Source organism: Hyperolius riggenbachi, chromosome 6, assembly GCF_040937935.1.
Source record: "Hyperolius riggenbachi isolate aHypRig1 chromosome 6, aHypRig1.pri, whole genome shotgun sequence".
NCBI classification, from domain to species: Eukaryota; Metazoa; Chordata; class Amphibia; order Anura; family Hyperoliidae; genus Hyperolius; species Hyperolius riggenbachi.
The window spans coordinates 343,749,002-343,772,271 of NC_090651.1; the positions used below are offsets into that span (position 1 = coordinate 343,749,002).

Genomic DNA, 23,270 nt, shown 5'->3' on the forward strand with positions numbered 1-23,270 from the left:
CTTGAGGATGTGCTGGCATCCACCTGGTCTGAACTCTGAACTCTGGACTTTGAAACCAAGGACTTTATGATTCTTCCCACAATAAGGACATCTTTTCAGGAACTAAGTATTTTTTCTCCCTTCTTTTATTTTTCATACTGGCTATTACTGTTTTCATAATTGTTGATTTTCATAATTGTCTGTATATATTAATTATTTATATTGCGTGAATAAACGACTTTCTCCAAGTCATTCACTTTCCGCTACCCTGCTTATCAGCACACACAGAAATGATCCCGGGTCTCTGAAGATACGCTACTGTTTGTTTGTTGTTGGCTAGACAGAATATCGTGTGTTTAACCGTTTTATTCGCAGGATTAGTCAGTCAGTTAGTGGGCCCCACGGTCCCATAGTAACCGCGGTGGTGGCAGTTTACTCTGAACCAGTAGGTGACGTTGTAATCACCCGTGTCTCACAGGCTCCCTTCTGAGTTGTCTGCGGCTAATTCTTAACGGTTCCTGCGCATTGACTGCGACCAGAGTTCGCACGATCTGTGCGCTGGCACCGTTTAGAAGGCTAAGTGCGGTCAGCCACTGAGGGCTCTTGTGACAGTGTTAGGCAGCGGTTGGACCTGTGTTGTGCTGAAAGTATTTGCGATAGCGCTAGCGCTATCGAGAAACGAACTAATTCGTTGGTGTAGCTGGAAGGCAATATATTTTTTATATATACAGAGAGACTGTGTAGCCAGTACCCCTCCCCAAAAGTTTTATTTTATTTGGCATGGAAATGTCCGGGAACTACCAGAACATGTGCCTAGCAGACCTGGAAAATCTTTGCGAAGAGAGGGGCATTGGCATCCTCCGCAAGACAAAACGGGACCTGATGGCAGACTTGTCCAGATGGGATGCCCAGCAACTGCGGGAGCTGGGAGTGTCCGCTGAGGTGGATACCAGCCCATCTGACAATCAAGGGGAACCAGAGGCTGAAGATCTTAGGCGTACAGAGGTTGAGCATCCTGCGGGCCCTGTTGCAACAGTTACGCCAGAGAATGTCAGTGTGGACCCCAACCCCAGAGTTTCTGAAAGTACTCGCCTGGAACCGGCCAGTACTGGACTGTCCATGGGTGCTGACCCGGTAATGCAGCAGGCATTACAAAAGCTGATGGAGACTGACCTGGACAAGTACCTGCAGTACATGGCGGAGCAAAAACGAGAGGAACGGGAGCGGCAAGCCGCTGCTGCTGCTGCTGCAGAACGCCACGCGGAGAGGGATGCCGCTGAGCGAGAACGGGAGCGCCAACGACAGCATGAGCTAAACATGGCAAAAGTGCAACAGGCCAGCCGGAGTTCACCGCCCAGTCTCCCTGCTGAAGGAGCTGCACCACCCGTAAGTGCAAAGTTTAAATTTGCTAATATTGAAAAAGACACAGACATTGACTTGTTTTTGCGGTCTTTTGAAAAAGCATGCCGTCAGTATCGTCTGTCCCAAGACCAGTGGGCCAGACATCTGACACCTTTGCTGCGCTACAAAGCGCTTGATGCCTTCGCAGAATTGCCTGCGGAGAAGGATAATGATTATGCTGCTATAAAAGACGCTATCATTACTAAGTACCAGCTGACGCCAGAAGCCTATCGCAAAAAGTTCAGGGCCTGGCAGAAAAAGTCTTCTGATTCGTACCGAGATGTGGTCAGCAGCTTGCTCACCACACTCCGTCAGTGGACTCTAGGCCTCACCAAAGGGTCTTATGGCGTCCTGGAGGACTTGATAGTCCTCGAGCAATTTCTGAACATTTGCCCTGCTGATGTACGACAATTTGTGTTAGAACGCAAGCCGACTTCAGCAACTGTCGCTGCAGACCTTGCTGAGACTTTTGCAACTACCCGGGTGGCTGATACCCGCAGAACTGTCCCATCCAGCTGGAGAGGAGGTCAGCCCAATACCTCGGCAGACCCTCTTGCCCCTGTGAGCCGTCCGCCACAGAGGCCAGCCAGCACAGCTTCTGCACCCAGGCCTGCAGCGCCTGGAGAGGTCACCTGTCACTACTGCCGCCAGCCCGGACACATGAAATTCGACTGTCCGGAGCGGAGACAGACACCACCAGCACCTGGATCATCTGCATCACCTGCACCTCACCCACAGCAGAGGCAGCCCGCCAGTGAACCACAGCCTGGATCATCCGATTTTGTCATGTTTGCCCGCGGAAAGGAAATCCGCGACCGAACCGACCAGCAGCAACTTGTTAGAGTGAACGGCAAAGTTGTCACCGGATTCCGAGACACCGGAGCTGACATCACGTTAGTTCACTCACACCTTGTGCCAAAGGAGAGCATCAGCTCCAGCCGATCCCTTGCCCTTACTGGAGTAGAAGGCACCCTTTTTCACATAGCCCACGCCAGAGTGAAGCTGGATTGGGGAGTGGGAGGGGTCCAAGAAAGGGTTGTTGGGGTTATGAAGGATCTCCCAGTCCCTGTGTTGCTAGGGACTGATTTGGGCAAGCTTGTGTCCTACTATGAACCTGCCACGACCGCCTTGTCGCTCACGGAAGGAGACGGACTCTCCACCCACCACCAGGTACTTTATACACTTGGGGGAGCACCAGGGGGAGGTGGGTTGAATGTGCCCAGTTCAAGGGTACCAGGTTCAATAGTGCCTGCTTCAAAGGCACCTGAGTTTGAGGTACAGACTGTCTGTTGTGATGATGCTGTAACTGTACCTGAGTCTCCTGTACAACCTGTCTGTAATGAAAAAATGTCTATACCTGTCAATGTCATTACTGCATGCAATGATGATCTGAGTAATGTCCGTCTGTGCCATTCTGACAGTGTACCGGTGCTAGCAGTACCGCGCAGCTGCACTGCTCAGAACCCGAGCTCAGGACAGGTGGAGGGGGTTCCGGCCTCCTCCCCCTCCTCTGACCGCAGGGATGAGACCTTTCAGCCGCTGGCCTCGTGTGACATGAGCCAGTTGGCTGAAACTGACAGCGCCGTATTCTCAGCCGCACTACAAAGTGACCCAAGCCTGGAGGTGCTCATGCAGCAAGCCGCTGAGCCCCTCGCAGACGGGGCCGCTTTCAAGGTGTACTGGGAAGGTGGGAGACTGTACAGTGAGTCTGTACAGCCCCCTACAGGTAGATCCCACGCGGATACCAAGTGGCTTGTGGTCCCGAGTGCGTTTAGGGGACATGTGCTGAAATCCGCACATGGTAATCCTCTGACCGGGCACTCGGGTGTCCGCAAGACACTCGCCGGTATTCGGAAACAGTTTTATTGGCCCCGGATGAACAGGGATGTAGCCAACTACTGCAGGGCATGTGCCGTCTGTCAGGAGCTGGGAAGGTCCAGGGATTCCCGCGGGGTTCCCTTAGGTCCACAGCCACTCAGCAGGGGAACCCTGCGTGGGCTGGCTGTTGACCTAACCAACCCACTGCCCGTTGTCAGCAGTCCCGGCAGACACCACGTCCGACTGCAGTGGCGCAAACGCCCTGTCCAGAACGGTCCATGTTGGGTCAACCCTGAGGGTAGCAGACCGCGACCGGTCCAGGGGAACCGAGCCACAGGCTCCAATAGGTTTTCCCGCCGTACCGGCAACTCGAGGCCCGTCAGCCAGGTTAGCGGCGCCGCCACACATCTTGCGGATGAGTGGCTAAGCCACGGACAAGGGGGGGGGGGCTGTCACGGACGATTGCGGGGACGCAGGCGCGTCCTGGAACCGCCCGTGAAGAAAAGCGATCGCACTCGATTCTCTGCGTCGATTGCGCTTCAAATCGATAGAATCTGGATTTATTGTGTAGGAGGTCTGCAGTCCCTTCTTAGCAGAGGAATAGCATCACCTTAACTGCAGGATGGCTCTTTTGATATGCTAATGAGCCTGGGCCCAGAGAGTCCCTGGCTTCAAGCTGTGCTGATGGCCCATCCATCAGGTATAAGGTGACAAACACCATGACAGAACCAAATTTAGAGTGAGGGAACTCAGACACTCCGACTCCTTTTCCCAGCAGGGAGCCGACATGTGGCTTGCTGCTGCCAACTTCAAAGAACCTTTGCCTGGGAATGACCTGGTATAAATCCCAGGGGTCTCTCATATTCCATAAATGGCTATATGTATCATATTTTCTGTGTTGCCAGGCTGGCAGACCCTCCAAACTAACAGAGCAGGTAGGGCCCTGCCTGGCGTTGGGTCTGAGAACATTTCAGAACCTTCTGAGGTAAAGACTGCCCGTTAGGCAGTCCAACAGTGCCCTAATGGTACCACAGGGGTCCCACCCCTCATGTTTGGTATCAGACTGCTGGGTACATCGAGGCAGATCTGAAAATATTAGTAAATCTGCCCTGACCTGTACGGTTCTGTGAGATAGAGCCCATATATGGTTAAGGCATGATTTCTGGTCTCCAGGACAAGGGCAGGACTCATCTCATGTTCTAAGGGGGTGTGTGGGCCCGCCCTCACTTCCTCCTACTGAATCAGGGGCATAAGAATGGGAGAGGAGCAAAAACTCAGAGTCCTCCACACTGAACCATCTTGCACTCATCAGATGCCAGCTTGAGGATGTGCTGGCATCCACCTGGTCTGAACTCTGAACTCTGGACTTTGAAACCAAGGACTTTATGATTCTTCCCACAATAAGGACATCTTTTCAGGAACTAAGTATTTTTTCTCCCTTCTTTTATTTTTCATACTGGCTATTACTGTTTTCATAATTGTTGATTTTCATAATTGTCTGTATATATTAATTATTTATATTGCGTGAATAAACGACTTTCTCCAAGTCATTCACTTTCCGCTACCCTGCTTATCAGCACACACAGAAATGATCCCGGGTCTCTGAAGATACGCTACTGTTTGTTTGTTGTTGGCTAGACAGAATATCGTGTGTTTAACCGTTTTATTCGCAGGATTAGTCAGTCAGTTAGTGGGCCCCACGGTCCCATAGTAACCGCGGTGGTGGCAGTTTACTCTGAACCAGTAGGTGACGTTGTAATCACCCGTGTCTCACAGGCTCCCTTCTGAGTTGTCTGCGGCTAATTCTTAACGGTTCCTGCGCATTGACTGCGACCAGAGTTCGCACGATCTGTGCGCTGGCACCGTTTAGAAGGCTAAGTGCGGTCAGCCACTGAGGGCTCTTGTGACATACACCATTAGAAATATTAATTTTGCTGAACATCGAGGCAGTCACTTTAAATTGCTTTTATTTCCTCTTCATGCCAAATGCAAATACAATAGCATTAATCAAGCATGGAAAAAGCAAACCTGCATAAGTGGTGTAGCGGGGTGTGCAGAGTTCGGGTAACCAGGGGAGTGAATGGACGGCAGCTTCCTCACCTCAACTCTGCACACCCGCTACACCACCATGCTTGATTGATGCTATTGTATTTGCATTTGGCATGAAGAGGAAATAAAAGCAATTTAAAGTGACGGTGCCCAGACTGCCTCGATGTTCAGCAATATTGACAGTTGTTTTCCTATTCCGGCTGCCCGTCCCTTGGCTTACTACCTATACCACTTTACAATTGATGTTGGGGTGATGACTTTACCTCTATGACAGCAGAAGCAGGTACCCTCAAACAGTTCAAAAAAAGATTCTAAAGTGCTGAGTGTTTGTTTTTTTCTACAGCGTGCTTGTCCATTAGAAATATTATCACCACTACTGGAACTGGTGTCATGTTCATCCCCCCGCACCCCCAACGACCTCCTAACAACTGTAACTCCATACTGCTGAATTAAAATGTTGCCCTTCCCCTATCTCTATTGGCATCTTACATTTCAGTGAACCATGCCTCTTTCTTCCAGTACACTTGGGAGAGAGTAATCAAAAGGTTCCTCCAAAAGGAACCCAGGGCCAGGGACACAAAGAGCCCAATACAGTGTAGTATTATATATTCTGAGAAAAGGGATTTTGCGTACAATAAGTATGTTCATACTCACAAACCCAGGTTGGTAATGATCAACCACCAGCCGCACCTCTCAGGAGATGCCAATTGGCCCTTAAGTTCTGGTATCAGAGGTGGTCTCAATCCAATAAATGGTTTGTTTGAAAATTAAACAAAAAAACCTCCTAACAAAGATTATTAAAGATTAAAGAGGAGGCCAAAACATTATAAAACAATTAAAATCAGTTTAAAAAGTGTTGGCCTTACCTCTTAGCAAAGACAAAATAATGGTGGTAGTACTTTTTTAATTAAAGCACAAAAGGCAACAGGTTTCGCAGAACCAGACTGCTTCTTCAGGTCAGTCACATGTCAGATAGCAGTGGCAGCAGAGCTTGTAGCACCTCTATTAGCATTGAACATTGCGAGTTTTATATTGGGCTCCTGGCCTCAAGCACTCTAGACAATAGCACCAAAAGTTGATGCAGTGCCAAAGAGGTGTAAGCAAGGGGGAGGGCAACAATTTGTTGATGCTTACTAACTACTATTCAAAGCACTTATGAAGTAGCAATGAAGATTGGTTGAAGTACGGCCCTTGGTGCGAAACAGTAAAAAAGGTGCATACGGCAAGTGGACTATTTGGGCACCGCCATAAGCACCAATGTTAAATGTCGGTATTTTGGCGCCGCAGCGGAAATTTGGGTGCCCGGCATATATAGAATTTTAATTTTTTTTTCATAGACATGATGATCGCAGAGCACTGTACTGACGCTAGTGGAGATGGGACCTTAGGTAGCTAGTGTGCGAGTGTGTGTTTGTGTGTGTGTGTGTGGGGGGGGGGGGGGTTAAGGGTTAGGCGTTAAGTAGATAGTGTGTACGGGGGGGGGGGGGGTAGGTTTAGGCATTAGGTAGGTTGTGTGTGTGTGGGGGGGGGAGGTTAGGCATTAGGTAGGTAGTTAGGTAGTTTGTGCAGGAGGGGCGGTTAGGATTAGGCGTTGGGGGGAGGGTTCTGTGTGGGAATAGAGTTAGGTTTGGCCATAGTAAAATATTCATATTTAATACCGATATTTTACACTTTTATAGTAAAATATTGGTATTTAAGGGGAGTCTGAAGCAGATTAAAAAAAAACAAGAAAAAAACAGATACGTACCCAAGGAGAGGGAAGGCTTTGGGTTCTACAGAGCCTTCCTTTTTGCCTCCCAGTGCCCTCATTCCCCCGCAGGCTCCCTGTTAGCAGTCCACGACCGTTTGGTCTTGGACTGATCTCATCTGCATTGGGTAGCCTTCGGCAGTCTTCGGAAGCACTCAGGCTTCCAAAGACGGGCTGCTCCGTACTGCACATGCGTGAGAGCCCTATCTGGTGCATAAGCAGTACAGAGCTGCCGCCGCCAGTCTTCAGACACCAGCAGGGCCGGGTTTACCCTAATGCACTGTAGGCATGTGCCTACAGACACCTAATGATGGAAAGGCGTTCACTCCACTTCCCTATGCAGAGTCCCGAGCGGAGCGTAAATGTGAAGCTACTCACCCAGCTCTTGGCATTCCAGTGACAGGATCTTACTTTAGTTGGGGGCACGTATAGCTACTTAATACTGAGGGTACCTCTGGCTACCTAATACTAAGGGACACCTGTAGCAGGTAGTAGAGTTACAGTAGTCTCAGCTGGACCAGCCAGCACACTTGTGGTGCGGTTCAGCGGGAGTTTGTAGGTTTATGGATTGTGAAGTGTAGGGTGCCAGTACATCTGTGCCTATAGGCTCCTGTGAAGTAAATCCGGTCTGGAAGCCCGAGTGCTTCCAAAGATTGCCTAAGTCTCCCGTGGCAGGAGATTCAAATGGAGGAGCCTGTGAGGGAATGAGGACACCGTGAGGAGAATGGGAAGGCTCTATGGGACCCAGAGCCTTCCCTCTCCTCAGGTGAGTATCTGTTTTAAAAAACAATCCACTTCAGGCTCACTTTAATACCCATATTTTACTATCGGACTTGAGTGGGCGCCCAAATTTCCAAGCACCTTTATTTGACAGATGCCCTTGGTGCGCTTGGCTGTCTGGTCTAGGCACCCCTGGGGATCTCAACCTCTGCATCCCCTATTTCTATTCTATTGTCCATGACTTTGGCCATCAGCTTTAAAAGTGAAAGTGAATCTTTCCAACGGGGGACACAGGTAACTAAAAAACCTCTATGAGGGTCCTATCTGCTTTCCTCACTTCCCAAGACTAAAAATTAAAATTTTCCCCAGAGACTGCCTTGAAAGCTGGCTGTCAGCAACAAGATGATGAACCTGGTTCTTCTCCCGCCACCCAGCATGATGAACAATCACCATGTAGATGAGTCAGAATAGGCAATTACTGAAACCGCCAGAGATTGATCACGGGATAACCGGCAATCAATCGCAAAGTATGAAGCTGCAAGTCTGTGGCTGCGCAGCTTCACATCTGCACGCAATCAATAGCGGGACCCGGGGATTGAATCTGGAGCCGCGGATCGCGCTTATGACCACTATTTGTCATTCTACAGATGACAGCTGGCATTTCCGAGACCCACTGCAGAGGAACGTTCGTTGCAATAAACCGTGATCAGAAAAAGACGCGTATGTCACCCCGTGTTCTGCCGCTTGCAGATAATTTAAGTAGAAGCTCCCAGGGGCCTTCATAATCTGCAGGTTCACAAGCTAATTTGCAGTCTCTCTGTTTACCAAATCGCCTTAAAATACTTCAAGCTACGTTAGGCTCTAATCCTGCTTATAAAGCTGATGGGTTGGCTTCATGTTTGCATAATCACAGCGGCGAGTGTGGTCACATGATTGAGTGTTATGTTTAGTGTTTTGGTCCATGTTTGTAAATGTTGTTACGCAGGGGTGTGATGATAGCCCCTAGGACCTCCGCAATAGGGGGCCAGCTCCTCGTCTCTCTCTCCACCCGCATGAAGAGCAGCGCAGGCAGTAGAGTAATGTTCACCTGCTCTTCAGGTCTCCTCCATGCATCACACCCACACACTCGCTGCTGCCATTCGTCAGCTCCAGATCACATGACCAATGAGAGTCACATTGATAGGGAGCTACAGGATGGCAGCAGAGATTGTCTAGTTCAAAACCCGTCAGTTCTGACAGATTTCTACTACTTACTGTAAGTGTAAGCAACATAGCAGAAAAGTCATTTTACTCTGGGAGATGTGTGTTTTATATTTATATGCGTTTATATGTATTTTTAAATTTTACAATTTTCGGGATAGTGGTCCTTTTAGGCTACTTACACACTAAGACGTTACAGGCGCACGTTAGTGCAGCCTGTAACGCTCCCCAACGCACAGCAATGTAACTGCAATGGGCTGTTCCCAGTGCCCACGTTGCGTTACATTGTAACGCTGCACGTCAATCTTAGAGTGCAGCATGCTACGGCGTTAAAGTGGCTTTGCCGCGTTAGCCTGCTTGCACAGGCGCAGTGATTAGCCACATGGCTAATTAATATTCACTGCACTTTGCTGACGTCACTGGCGGGACCACGTGATGCGGAGTGTTCCGTTCACGTGGTCTCCACCAGCGCATGCGTACTATAGTACGCATCACGGATGCATCAAAGAGCCGCTTAACGCGACTCTTTGCTAACGTCCTCTGCCACCACCACCATGCGTTGCGATAGGTGCACGTTATGCGACCTTAACGTAGCACCTAACGCAACGTCTTAGTATGTAAGTAGCCTAAAGGGGAACTGAAGAGAGAGGTATACGGAGGCTGCCAGGTTTATTTCCTTTCAAGCAATACCAGTTGCCTGGCAGCCCTGCTGATCGTCTGCCTCTAATACTATTAGCCATAGCCCCTGAACAAGCATGCAGCAGATCAGGTGTTTCAGACTTTAAAGTCAGATCTGACAAGACTAGCTGCATGCTTGTTTCTGGTGTTATTCAGATACTACTGCAGAGAAATAGACCAGCAGGGCTGCCAGGCAACTGGTATTGATTAAAAGGAAATAAATATGGCAGCCTCCGTATACCTCTTACTTCAGTTCCCCTTTAATAGACACTCCTCCATCCAGTCACAGCATGGAGAACGAGGAAGGGACATGTACAGTACCCCTATCATAGGACACTGAGAAGCCCTGAACCTGTTATTATTATTGTTACAGTTACAGTATAATTTATTATTATTTGTACTACTAGTACTGTAGCTGTTGTTTTTAATTACGTAAATAAGTACTATTATTGTTGCTGATGTATTATTATGATTGAATTTTCTTTATTATTATTAACAGAGTCATAACTTCCGTGGTATAGTAATAAAATACTATACAATATTATGGTTGCATTATTATTATTATTATTATTATTATTATTAATAATATTGTTATTATAATTATATCATTGTATGATTATATTATTGTTTATTATTTATTTATTTGTTGTATTTATAAAGCGCCAACATATTAGGCAGCGCTGGACATTAGTTTAGGTTACAGACAATATTTAGGGGTGACATACAGCAATATGACAATACAGGAATACAAGAAAACCAGATCACACAGCACAGTATGAGTACAAGGTAATGCTTAGTCAGTCACTGGATGGGAGCATGGAGTTAGGCAAGTTAGGTTCACTCAGATGCATAGCATGGGTGCACAGTAATAGAGGTGCATGATCAGGTAGGACACAAAAGGAGTGAGGACCCTGCCCAAAGGCTTACAATCTAGAGGGAGAGGTAGGGACACGAGAGGTAGGGGACCAGAGTTCGGCTGTGGGTTTAGAGCAATTGTGAGGGGTGGTAGGCAAGAGTGAAAAGGTGAGTTTTGAGGGCCTTCTTGAAGGTGTTGAAGGAGGGGGCTGCCCTAATGGGTGGAGGTAGGGAGTTCCATAGTGTCGGAGCGGCTCTTGAGAAGTCTTGGAGGCGTGCATGGGACTGGGTGATGCCAGGGACGGTCAGGCGAAGTTCATTGGAGGAGCAGAGTGAGCGGCTTGGTGTGTATCTCTGAGTAAGATCAGAAATGTAGGTTGGACAGGTTTTGTGGATGGATTTGTAGGTCAGACACAATATCTTGAATCTGATTCTGGACTGGATAGGAAGTCAGTGGAGGGATTCACGGAGGGGAGCCGCCCTGGTGGAGCGATGGGAGGAGTGGATAATTCTGGCAGCCGCATTTATGATGGACTGCAGTGGGGCTATTCGGGTCTTAGGGAGTCCAGACAGAAGGGCATTGCAGTAGTCGAGGCGGGAAATTATGAGGGCATGGATGAGGAGTTTGGTGGTGGCAGGGGTCAGGAAAGGGCGAATCTTACAGATGTTACGAAGGTGGAAGTTGCAGGACTTTGTGAGGTTTTGGATGTGGGGAGTGAAGGAGAGTGCGGAGTCCAGGGTGACACCCAGACAGCGGGCTTGAGAGGTAGGGTGAATAGTAGTGTGGTTAACAGTGACCTGCACATCTGGGAGGTCCAGGGATGACCGGGGTGGGAAGATCATAAATTCCGTTTTGTCTAGATTTAGTTTTAGGAACCTAGCGGACATCCAGGAGGAGATGGCAGATAGGCAGGAGGAGACCTTGTCCATGGTAGTGGTGGATATGTCAGGGGTGTGGAGATAGATTTGGGTGTCATCTGCATACAGATGATAGTTAAAACCCATGGAGGAGATAACCTTGCCAATGGAGGATGTGTATAGGGAGAACAGTAGGGGGCCAAGGACCAAGCCTTGGGGGACTCCCACTGAGAGGTGGTTGGGGGTGGACGAGGACTCATTGAAGGAGGTCGTGAAGGAGCGGTTGGAGAGGTAGGATGAAAGCCAGGTCAGGGCGAGATCGTGAATGCCCATGGATTGGAGGGACTGGAGGAGTAGGGGATGATCTACTGTATCAAAAGCTGCTGAAAGGTCAAGGAGGAGGAGAATGGTGTATTTACCTTCAGCTTTAGCTAAGGCAAGGTCATTGACCACTCTGGTGAGAGCCGTTTCGGTAGAGTGGGCAGGCCGAAATCCAGATTGCAGTGGGTCTAGTAGTGAGTTGGCATTGAGGTACTGGGTCAGGCGTTTGTGAACCAGACGCTCAAGGAGTTTTGAGGCGAAGGGGAGGAGGGAGATCGGGCGGTAGTTGGAGGGTAGCGAGGGGTCGAGGGAGGGTTTCTTGAGCAGAGGCAGTACAGTGGCCTGCTTGAAGTCTGAAGGGAAGGTGCCTGTGGATAGGGAGAGGTTAAACATGGTAGTGAGGACTGGGGCCAGATCCGTGAAGTGAGGCTGAAGTAGATCAGAAGGGATAGGGTCAAGGGGGGAGGTAGTGGTATGGGAAGTCTGCAGTAGGTGGTTGACCTTCTCAGTGGTAGTAGGAGTGAAGGAGGTGAGGGGAGGATAGGGTGGAGAAGGAGTAGGTTGTGAGCAGGTGGGAGGTGAAGATTGAAGATTGGATATTTCCTGACGGATGGAGACTATTTTGTTGGTGAAGTGGGTGGCTAAATCTGTGGCAGAGAGGGAGGAAACAGAAGGTGTAACAGAATTGTTATGTTATTATTATTATTATTATTACCACCATTACTGTTGTTGCTCTATTCTATTGTTGTTGTTATTATTATTATTTTATTATTATTAATATTATTATTATATTTTTGTTTCTGTGCTATTGTTACTTTTAAGTGGTTAATAATATTATTGATGTTGCTGTATTTGTATTAATATTGTAGCTCTATTGTTGTTGTTGATATTATTATTATTTTCTAATTATTGTTATTGTTGTTATTGTGTTATTAAATATTATGATGATTAGTGGATAAGGCAGAGTTGCTGGGGGTTGCAGGTCAGGGTTAGTACAAGTTCAGCCTGTGTGTGCAGCAGCCTCCCTGGAAGGGGTTAAGGGGAAGAGCTGCAGCAATAGCCCTGTAGTGGCCCAGCCTCCCATCCACTCTGTGCAGTGTGCAGGGGACTGAGGCTCTTGCAGTCACTCTGGAATCCCAGCTGGATGAGGAGGACCAGCCTGGAGCCTGCATCTGCCAGACAGGGGAAGGAAGGTGCAGCGTGTCTGAGGACAGGAGAGAGCAGGACTCCTCATCAGTAATGGAGGAACATCACTGGGAACTCTGGGCATCTGAACAGTGACCTGCCGGACTGCTCACACCACAAGTAAGTGAAATCACTCTCCTGACTGTCAGATTACATAGCTCAGCTGCCAGTAAGCAGATTCAAGTTTTAGTGCACTTATACTTAGGTGTGTTTAAAATATCTTAAAATGGGACCCTGACCATTATTGCCATAGAGCTGCATAATTTATTGTTACCCCTTTTAAAGGGAACTTGAAGTGAGACGGATATGGAGGCTGACATATGTATTTCCTTTTAAAGGAAATCTGAGACAATGGGGTAGAAGAATGTATACTTACCCGGGGCTTCTTCCAGCCCCACGGGGCTTCCTCCAGCTCCAGGAACTCCATTGGCTCTCTCACCCTCCTCCCGGGGGGGGGGGGGGGGGCTCCATTTGCCTGCAATCCTTCCCGCTAGCAAGGCTTCAGTTGTTTCACCCGGCTTCACTGCGCATGGCGCTCTCGTCACTAGGAGTGTTCTGCGCATGCGCCGGTGCAGGAGCGCAATGAGGGGGCGCGTGCGGCTGCACTGCGCATGGTGCTCATGTCACTGGGAGGGTTCGGTGGATACGCAGTACTATTGTGCACTCGTCACCAGGAGTGTTCTGCGCATGCGCCGGTGCAGGAGCGCAATGAGGGGCCGTGTGCGGCTGCACTGCGCATGGTGCTCCTGTCACTGGGAGGGTTCGGTGCTTGCGCTGCTGCAGAACACTCCTGGGGACAGGAGTGCAATAAGGAGGCACGTGCGGCTGCACTGCGCATGGTGCTCCTGCCTGTCACTGGGAGGGTTCGGTGCATGCGCAGTACTATCGTGCACCCGTCACTAGGAGTGTTCTGCGCATGCGCCGGTGCAGGAGTGCAATGAGGGGCCGCGTGCGGCTGCACTGCGCATGGTGCTCCTGTCACTGGGAGGGTTTGGTGCATGCGCAGTACTATCATCGTGCTCCCGTCACTAGGAGGGTTATGCGCATGCGCCGGTGCAGGAGCGCAATGAGGGGGCGCGTGCGGCTGCACTGCACATGGCGCTCCTGTCACTGGGAGGGTTTGGTGCATGCGCAGTACTATCATCTTGCTCCAGTCACTAGATGGGTTCTGCGCATGCGCCGGTGCAGGAGCGCAATGGAGGGGCGTGTGCAGCTGTACTGTGCATGCGCAGCGCAGCCTAATGGAGGCAGCTGAAGCCTTACTAATGGAAAGGATTGCAAATGAACAGAGCCACTTGGGAGGATGGCGAGGGAGCTCACGGAGTTCATGCGGCTGAAGGAAGCCCCAGGTAAGTATACATTCTTCTATCCTCATTGTCTCAGGTACACTTTAAGCAATGCAAGTTGCCTGGCCGAACCCGTTATTTTCAGCTTCTAATACATTTAGCCATAGACCCTGAGAAGGCAGATCAGGTGCTCTGACTGAAGGGTGCCTGGATAGGCTAGTTTCAGGCGTGTGATTCTGAGGCCGGGGGCACACATGGCAGGAACGCTTGCGGTGCGGGAGACGCATGCAGGTATGTTAGTCTATGGGATGCAGAAGGACCAGCGTTCCATCTGCGTTTTACAGTAAGCGTTATGCAGACGCTTGTAATGCTGCATAATATGGAGGCTGGCTGCCAAAATGCACATAATGGAAGTCTATGGTAACGCATATGCATTGCATCTTTAATGAGTGTTTAATTAAAAAGTATAGATTTCTGATGTGTTTCCGCTTCCTGTTATCTTTCTAATGATTTGCATAAATAAAGAAATACCACATACAAAACGCATATGTGTTTTACATTAACGAGCCGCAAAAACACGCGCAAAAACGCTTGAAAAAGGCATCAGCGCGACAAAATGCAAACGTACCAAAAACGCAGTAAAAACGCATTACACTAATGCAAGCGCACCTGCGGAAAACGCTGCATTTTCAAGCTATGTCATATGTGAATCTAGCCTGAGGCCACTGATGCCAAATAAATATGGCATCTCAACACACACCATACAATCTTGGTTGTTCAATCCTACCACTTTCATGTAGTATAAGAGCTTATCCAATCAATCATTCAAGGTATTTTCAATCTGTTGGCCCTTATACTACATAGATTTGGTAAATCTGTACAACCAAGATTGTATGGTGTGTGTTGAGCATTAATGTGGCCACACATGATACAATAAAATGATCCACTTTTACGGCAATTCGATAAAAACGATCGGACCTCCCGAATAAATCAATAGCTTTTTTTTTAATTCGACTGAAAAATCCGATCGGATTTCCCGTTTTTTTCGATTTTTATCTATCCGGAATGCCAGATATTTTTCTTCAATTTCTCTAAAGATTGTATGGTGTGTGTGTTAGATTGTCAATTTATTAATATACACACCCAAGCAATTTTCTCAGTTTCCAATCATTTTTATCATAATTGGGGAAAAATTGAACATAGGTGTGTGGTACATTGGTCAGATTTTTGAAATGCTACAATCAGTCAGAAAAATTGATTGCAATTCTTAAATTGAACAGATATTTAAAAAAATTTATGGTGTGGCCACCTTTAGTTGAGACTTCAGGTGTCTTTTAAGGCAAATCTGAAATGAGGTATTTTGGTTCAGGTTAGATACTTACCCATGGAGAGGGATAGCTCTAGATCCCAGAGAGCCTTCCCTGTCCTCTCCCTGTGCCCTCGGTCCACCGCTGTCCCTTCCTCAGATTACGCACCTTTGGAAATCCTCAGAATGCTGATGTTTCCAAAGAGGGGTATTTCCATACTGCCCATGTGTGAACCGGGACTCGCACGCACGCAAGACTGATCCGCTCGTCTTCAGAATGTATTTGTGTCCCCAAGTACTTCATAAGACCAGGGCTGGATTACCAACCAGGCAACAAAAGCAGTCACTTGGGGCCCCATTCAGAGTCAAAGGGGCCCCATCAGCACATAAGCCAGCCCTTGCCATCCTGTCAGCGGTGGCTGGATGGTATAATGGTTAAAGGGACTCTGAGCAGTGCAGTAACTATGGAAAGATGCATATCATTTTAAAGCTCTCTTTCTCCTCTTTCCAATGATATATAAACGGCTGCTCTATGCCTTTTAGTTTTCGATATTGTCGCGATCGAAAATCACGGCCACAGGACGACTTTTCTCCAAAGTTGGCAGCTCGATTCAGCACAATGCAATGAAATATAAGGAACCCAGGGGGATATAATTACAAACATCATGCTGGTAGGTGTGAGGATGTAATGAATTAGTTGTGGGTATGCTTAAAGGCATATCCACAGGCACTGCTTGGAGTCCCTTTAAGGGCTCTGCCGCTGACACAGGAGACCAGGGTTCGAATCTCGGCTTAGCCTGTTCAGTAAGCCAGCACCTATTCAGTAGGAGACCGTAGGCAAGTCTCTCTAACACTCCTACTGCCTATAGGGCGCATCCTAGTGGCTGCAGCTCTGGCGCTTTGAGTCCACCAGGAGAAAAGCGCGATATAAATGTTATTTGTCTTGTCTTGTCAAATGATGCCGTGCGCTGCTGATTGTCTTCAGAGCCAGGCTCTCCTCCTAGGTCCCCCTCCTGCTACTGTGTGCTCTGCCGCTGCCCACTCCACCCTCCCTTCCCACAGAGAACCACAGCTGCAGCAAGAATGATAGCAGCAGATGGCAAACGCTCACTTACCTATCCATGATCCAAGCGATAGAGATCCCGTCATCTGAAACCCATCTGTCTCTTCTACAGTGCAGCCGCTCGCTCTGAACTTCCTGATTCTCAGATCAGACAGGAAGTAGGAAGTAGTAATAGTAGTAGTAAAAAGAGCGGCAACACTCTAGAGGAGACAGATGGGCTCCGGATGACGGGACCTCTATTGCTTGGATTGCAATAGGTGAATGTGAGTCATCTGGTGCTGTCATTCTCCCCCACTGCGGCTGCCTTCTCTGCTGGACTATCGTATTCACTGGGATGGAGGCTGCATGGTGGCTGTCTAGTTTGGGAGGAAATTGGTTTTTCGGTGGTGGGAGTAGTTATGTAATTCTGTCTGGGGAACGGCTTCCGGTTTGGCGGTGTCCAGAGCTTTCTGCTATTGCCAGGCTGGAGATGCAGGGGGAGAGTGCTGCTGCTGCGATATCTGGCGCCCTCTTCACAGGGGTGCCCCAGCCTCTGAGTGCAAATGTCCTAGCCATTCATCTCTCACTCTGCATTTTGCCGCTGCTATTCCCTGCATTGTGCACCCACAGAGGAAAGCGTGCTGTTGCCCATAGCAACCAGTAGCTCGGCTGCCCGGTGTGTGCGGCATATTGCTGTGCAACTGCATCTTCTGATTCTATTACGACATGATGGGGGGGCCCAAATCAGTTACTTTGCTTAGGGCCCCATTTAGCCTTAATCCGGCTCTGCATAAGACGAGCGGATTTGTACTGCGCATGTGCTTGTCCTGGTCGTTCACTGACACTCATACTACATGGAGGTGGTAAAATTGGTCAGAGATTGGTTAATCATAATTGAAAGTGTGTACCAGGCTTTAGAGGTAGAGGATCAGGAGAACAGCCAGGTAATTTGTATTGTTTAAATATAAATCAGTATGTGGCTTCCGTCCGTCACATGACACGGGACAGAAGCTGCATCATGATTGGCTGGCTGCACGGCACTTGTACTCTGAAATGGAGTGAAGGCGACCTGTATTGCGTCTGGAATAATGCTCTGCTGCCGCTATGCATACCATCTGAGCTGCCCTATTTGAAGGCTAAGTTGGGCCCACCAATAGATCTCTCGGGGGGGGGGGGGGGGGGGGGGAGATGGTGAGAGGCACCACTATGTAGTTACACCCCTGTTTGCGCGCCTGTCTTTTAGTTGGGCCCACCAATAGATCTCTCCGGGGGGAGGGGCCACTATGTAGTTACACCCCTGTTTGTTTGTGCACCTGTCTATTGGTTGGGCCCACCAATAGATCTCTCCAGAAGGGGAGGGGGGGGGAGATGGTGGGAGGCGCCACTATGTAGTTACACCCCTGTTTGTATGCCTGTCTATTAGTTGGACCCACCAATAGATCTCTCCAGGGGGGGATGTTGGGATGCACCACTATGTAGTTACACCCCTGTTTGTGCGCCTGTCTATTGGTTGGGCCCATCAATAGATCTCTCCCGGGGGGCGTGCCACTATATAGTTACACCCCTGTTTGTGCGCCTGTCTATTGGTTGGGCCCATCAATAGATCTCTCCCGGGGGGCGTGCCACTATGTAGTTACGCCCCTGTTTGTGCACCTGTCTATTAGTTGGGCCCACCAATAGAGATCTCCCGGGGGGCGTGCCACTATGTAGTCACGCCCCTGTTTGTGCACCTGTCTATTGGTTGGGCCCACCAATAGATCTCTCCCGGGGGGGCGTGCCACTATGTAGTTACGCCCCTGTTTGTGCGCCTGTATATATAGCTACACCTCCTACTCCCTGACATTTACCAGTAGGGCATCATTGTTTGAAAATCAGTGACTTGAACTCTTCAGGAGTGATGTCATTATTTTGGCTGATTGGTTCTGACACAGGCTGGATCATTGGCGGCTGGACGCTGCTTTTCCTCTTCTGCACTATTTGCTGGCCGATTGCGAAGCCGGACGCCCCGCTGGAGAGCGTTGCACATGATGCGTCACCAGCACCTCTTACAGGCTTATTCCTAGGATCACTCCTCTCCTTCCAGTGAAGCCAGGCAGCCCACCTGCGTCTGTGATAATTACCTTCCCTGCTCTTTCGGCCGTCGCACTGGGGTAAGCGGCCAGATAGCGCTGCAGTCAGCCCGGTGCTTGCTTCTCCATGGGTGACCAGTCTTCAATATTCACAGCAACTGTTATCACTAGCTTGGAATACCAGCCTCAGGCTAAATTATTTCTGTACAATGTTTGCATGTAGATATACATTGATTATCTAACCTGTGATCAGGTCATCAATGATTGCAGTCCTGACTTAAAGTGGACCTAAACTCTTGCACAGGACAGAAGGAAAACACAATGAAATGTACCCTGTATGTATTTAGAGAGTTTAGCCTGTCTGATCCCCGCTTATCTGTGACTAATCACAAGCTGTAATTTGATCCCTCAGCTGCGTCAGCTGGTTGTCTGGGCAGAGCAGCTAATTTGTAAATATAGTAGACATCCTGCAGATTTATTGCAGGATTTTGTATCAGCTATAACAAATGTTTTCCTTAAAAGGTTATTATGCTGCTGCATATCTTTTAGAGCAGAGAGGAAGTTCTGAGATTAGGTCCGCTTTAAACGCTTGAGGACCAAAGGTTTATTTAACCAGTCAGGTGCCCCCCCCCCCCAAGAGTCCAGACCATTTTTTACAATTCAGCACTTTGCAACTTTAACGGTTTATTGCTCGGCCATACAACTTAGCACCCAAATGAATTTTACCTCCTTATCTTCCCACTAATAGGGCTTTCTTTTGGTGGTCTCTGATTGCTGCTGCGATTGTCAGATTTTTTTATTAAAAAGAAAACAGTAAAACATTAAAAAAATTTAAATCCCCCTGCCCCCCCCTCCAAGTGGCCCTACACTATGATGCATACAATACACTACTATTAGGGATTAGATTGTGAGCTCATCAGAGGGACAGATAGTGATAAGCCTATCCTCTGTGCAGGGCTCCGTTAGATGTCAGCGCTATATAAATTCATTTTCTAGCGTAAATAAAGATTGCAGCCTGCCAGCACTGATCAGCTGCTGGCAGGCTGCTCACTGTGCCCCTCACTGTGTTGTCTGACGAGAGAGTGCGTTTGTGCGAGCTCCGTCTAATCTCGCTCCTTGTGAGATCACGCAATATGGCATGGCAAGGGAACGAGAGAGCCACTTTGCAGCCACCATCCTGCTTTAGGTGGTTACAGAGTGGTTAATGATGCCCTCCCCTTTCTCAGCAGCCAACAATTAGGCCATGGATGCCAAGCTGGGGGCGGGCCAAAGCAATGCAGGTGGTAAGGGGAGTGCCTCAGCAGAATTTTGAAAAAAAAAACTGCCATGGCTGCAGGGGGTGGAGCTCTCCCCTGAGGACCTACAGACTAATAGGCATGTCATTAACCCTAAACTCCCCCCTCCCCCCCAATCATGCATCAATAAGACAGAGCCTGACATGTTGGGCTTTGCATTTTATGCTGGAGATAAAAGATCTAGGGATCCAGCATGATGGATCTTTAGCAACCCCCGACTCCTGAGCTACCACAGAGTGTATTGTTCTTCCCAGTCCCCCTTCTCCATTCCATGCTACTCCTTCTCCCTCCCTCCAAAGCAACAAACACATTGCTAGCCTGCGCACTAACAACAAGTTTGCATGGAACTTGGCCACCAACTGTCACCTGAGGGATTGAGCCCCAGTCCCTGCCGGGCAATATAAACTGCATGTCTGTACATAGTTTCAGTCAAATAAATCACTTGTAAAATACTAGGTCAGAAGCCCAGACCCTGGCTGCTACCTGTGTAACAAAGACCATCTGTGCTAGCCTATAGACTACAATCTTCTGAAATTCAGACTGTGCCTTCCCCATGCGGTTTTAACAATGTTGATGATGACAGCAAACAGCGGCAGCAGCCACGCCCACACAGCCTGCAACCTGCATCTCTGCTGTTATTGTTTTTAGTCATGTGATCAGATTTCAAAACAGGGTTATTAACTGCTGCAGCCACTCATTTCACATAAAAAGGTAACATTTGAGAACTCTGATTACTGGACTATAAGATTTAGGTTACAATTAAGACTCATAAGATCATGCTGTACTATAATCTCTTTATTACATTCATGCTAACTTAGATATTAAGGAAGAAACCATATTATGGAAGAAACCAGTAGTGAGAGAGCTACAAAAGTCATCATCTTTATACTTCTTTAAAGGAGTGGTCCAAGGAATATAAAAATAAAAAATACACTTACCTGGGGCTTCCGTCCTGTGCCCTTCGCTGCAGTTCCGGTGGCTCCCGGTCCCCTCCGGTGGCAAAGCCAAGCTCGCCAGGTCGGCTTCTGTGTCGGCTCTCTCTGCGCTCCAGCGTGCAGTTCACTGGTTGCGCTGACGTCATCTGGACTGTACAGCGCAGGCACAGTAGTCAAAATGACGTCAGCGCAAGTCCGAGAGCCGCTCGCGCAGGCGCAGTAGGAATCCTTCGTGGAGGGGACCCAGGACCACCAGCGTGGATCACAGCTGCGGCGTGGGCACAGATTGGCAGGCAGGGGCTGTAGGAAGCCCCAGGTAAGTGGATTGTGGAAAGTGCTTGGATGTGTCCTATAAAAGAAAATAGATATATGCTTTAATTATTTGACTGTCATGCTGATTAGAAATGAGCTTGAAACTCAACTTTGCTTGCATATGAATTTACACAGATGTGAAACTGAGATAAGTAAATGTTGTAGCTTCAAACAATTTAAAGCGGGATTGTTAACCATAAAATCAAATTCCATTTACTCACTGCTCTGTGTTGATTATGCAGTCTACAACCTGACCCTGCACTGCAAGCATTCCAATATAATCATAAATGTTTCTGCTGTAATTAATCTTATCTCAGTCAGCCTGGCTCTATTTGGTACATTGCCGGGCAGAAGAAAGCTTGTCATCACCCCGCCCACATTCCTGCTCCGCACTGATTGGCTGAAGGCAGTTCAGTGTGATAGGAGACTGAGAAGGGAAATACACCTCACCCCTCTGCAGAAGTTGCTGACATACGATCTATGCTGTGCTCGCGTATTTACAAAATAAACTAGATATGACAGTGCAGTTTCTAGGAGAGAAAAAGAGTAAGGAAGGAAATTACATCAGGATTGGCTTCAGACAGAGACTGTAAGATGGAAATGGCCTGAAACAGTTTTCTTTTTATTTATCATATGAAATTCACTGAAATCAAACTGTGGACAGTACAATACATGGAAGTAGAACAAGTTACATAGTTATTTGGGTTGAAAAAAGACATACGTCCATCGGGTTCAACCAGAGAACAAAGTACAACTCCAGCCCGTCCCCCACATACCCCTGTTGTTGATCCAGAGGAAGGCGAAAACCCCCCACAAGGCATGGTCCAATTACCCCAAAAGGGAAAAATTCCTTCCCAACTCCAGATGGCAATCAGATAAAATCCCTGGATCAACATCATTAGGCATAACCTAGTAATTGTAGCCATGGATGTCTTTCAACGCAAGGAAAGCATCTAAGCCCCCTTTAAATGCAGGTATAGAGTTCCTGTGGCAATGCATTCCACATCTTAATCACTCTTACTGTAAAGAACCCTTTCCTAAATAAATGTCTAAACCGTTTTTCCTCCATGCGCAGATCATGTCCTCTAGTCCTTAGAGAAGGCCTAGGGACAAAAAGCTCATCCGCCAAGCTATTATATTGCCATCTAAAGTATTTATACATGTTAATTAGATCTCCTCTAAGGTGTCTTTTCTATAGACTAAATAAACCCAAAGTAATTATCTACTTACTGTGTTTTCCCCTAAAATAAGCCCTCCCTGAAAATAAGCCCTAGCTGTTAAGAAAATCGTACGCTATGCTAGTGTATGTGGAGCCTCCCCTCTCGTTATGCCGAGAGGGGAGCGCGGTCACGGAGCCGACCCAGCATACAACGCATGTGTGTTGACCGGGTCAAAGGGCGCCAACCATGTGAAGATACTGGAGCTGTTTACAGGCGACCGGAGGGGGATAAAGCCACAAGGGAGGTGCGGTAAGAGACTGCACACCTCCACATACACTAACATAGCGTCAGATTTTATACCCCTCAAACATATAAGCCTTCTCCAAAAATAAGCCCTAGCACATCTTTTGTAGGTAAAACTGATATAAGACTTATCTTATATCTTTATCTTCATCTTATTTTCCGGGAAACACTGTATATATGTGTTTTTTTCCCTGTAATAGTATGGCTGTCCCTACTGCTTTAACTTGCAGCCAGTGGGTTTGATTAGATTAGCTCTGTACAGAAATGTTTTTTGCAAAGTCAAATTTTAAGCTCATGTTAAACGGTGACATCTGAAGTGTCAGAATAACACAGTAAGTGGAGTCACCAGATCTGACTATTTATTCTGTGTCAGTGACTCAATGTACCTGATTTGCAACTCATGCTGGGTCAATGATTAATGTACCTGATCTGCATGCTTATTGTACCTGATCTGACAGTGACTCAATGTACTTGATCTGCCTGATCCTTCATGGTTAGCGACTTATTGTATGTGGTCTGCATGCTCATTTTTGGGTCAGTGTCTCAATGTACCTGTTCTGCACAGTCATTTTGGATGAGTAACTTGTACCTGATTGGCTTGCTTATTCTGGGTCATTGGCTTAATGTACCTGATTTGCATACTCATTCGGGGTCAGTGACTTAAAATTCTTGATCTGCTTGCCCCTTCTGGGACAGTGACTTATTGTACAGACTCATACATAAAGAAGCAGAGGCGTGCACCAATGTCCTC

General features: G+C 48.0%; 1 protein-coding gene across 3 annotated transcripts in view; it reads left to right on the forward strand.

Moving 5' to 3' along the window:
* LOC137522961 (free fatty acid receptor 2-like) overlaps positions 1–23,270 on the forward strand; it is a 112,973-nt gene that overhangs the window by 18,294 nt on the left and 71,409 nt on the right. Inside the window, exon 1 of one of the 3 annotated variants that reach the window (XM_068243124.1) lies at positions 12,782–12,931. The exons of 1 other annotated variant lie outside the window; for it this stretch is intronic. The gene's annotated coding sequence lies outside the window, so the exon portion shown is untranslated. Of the gene's footprint in view, positions 1–12,781; positions 12,932–20,504; positions 20,521–23,270 lie in introns of those variants that run through there. One more of the 3 variants, XM_068243129.1, reaches the window with a different exon arrangement.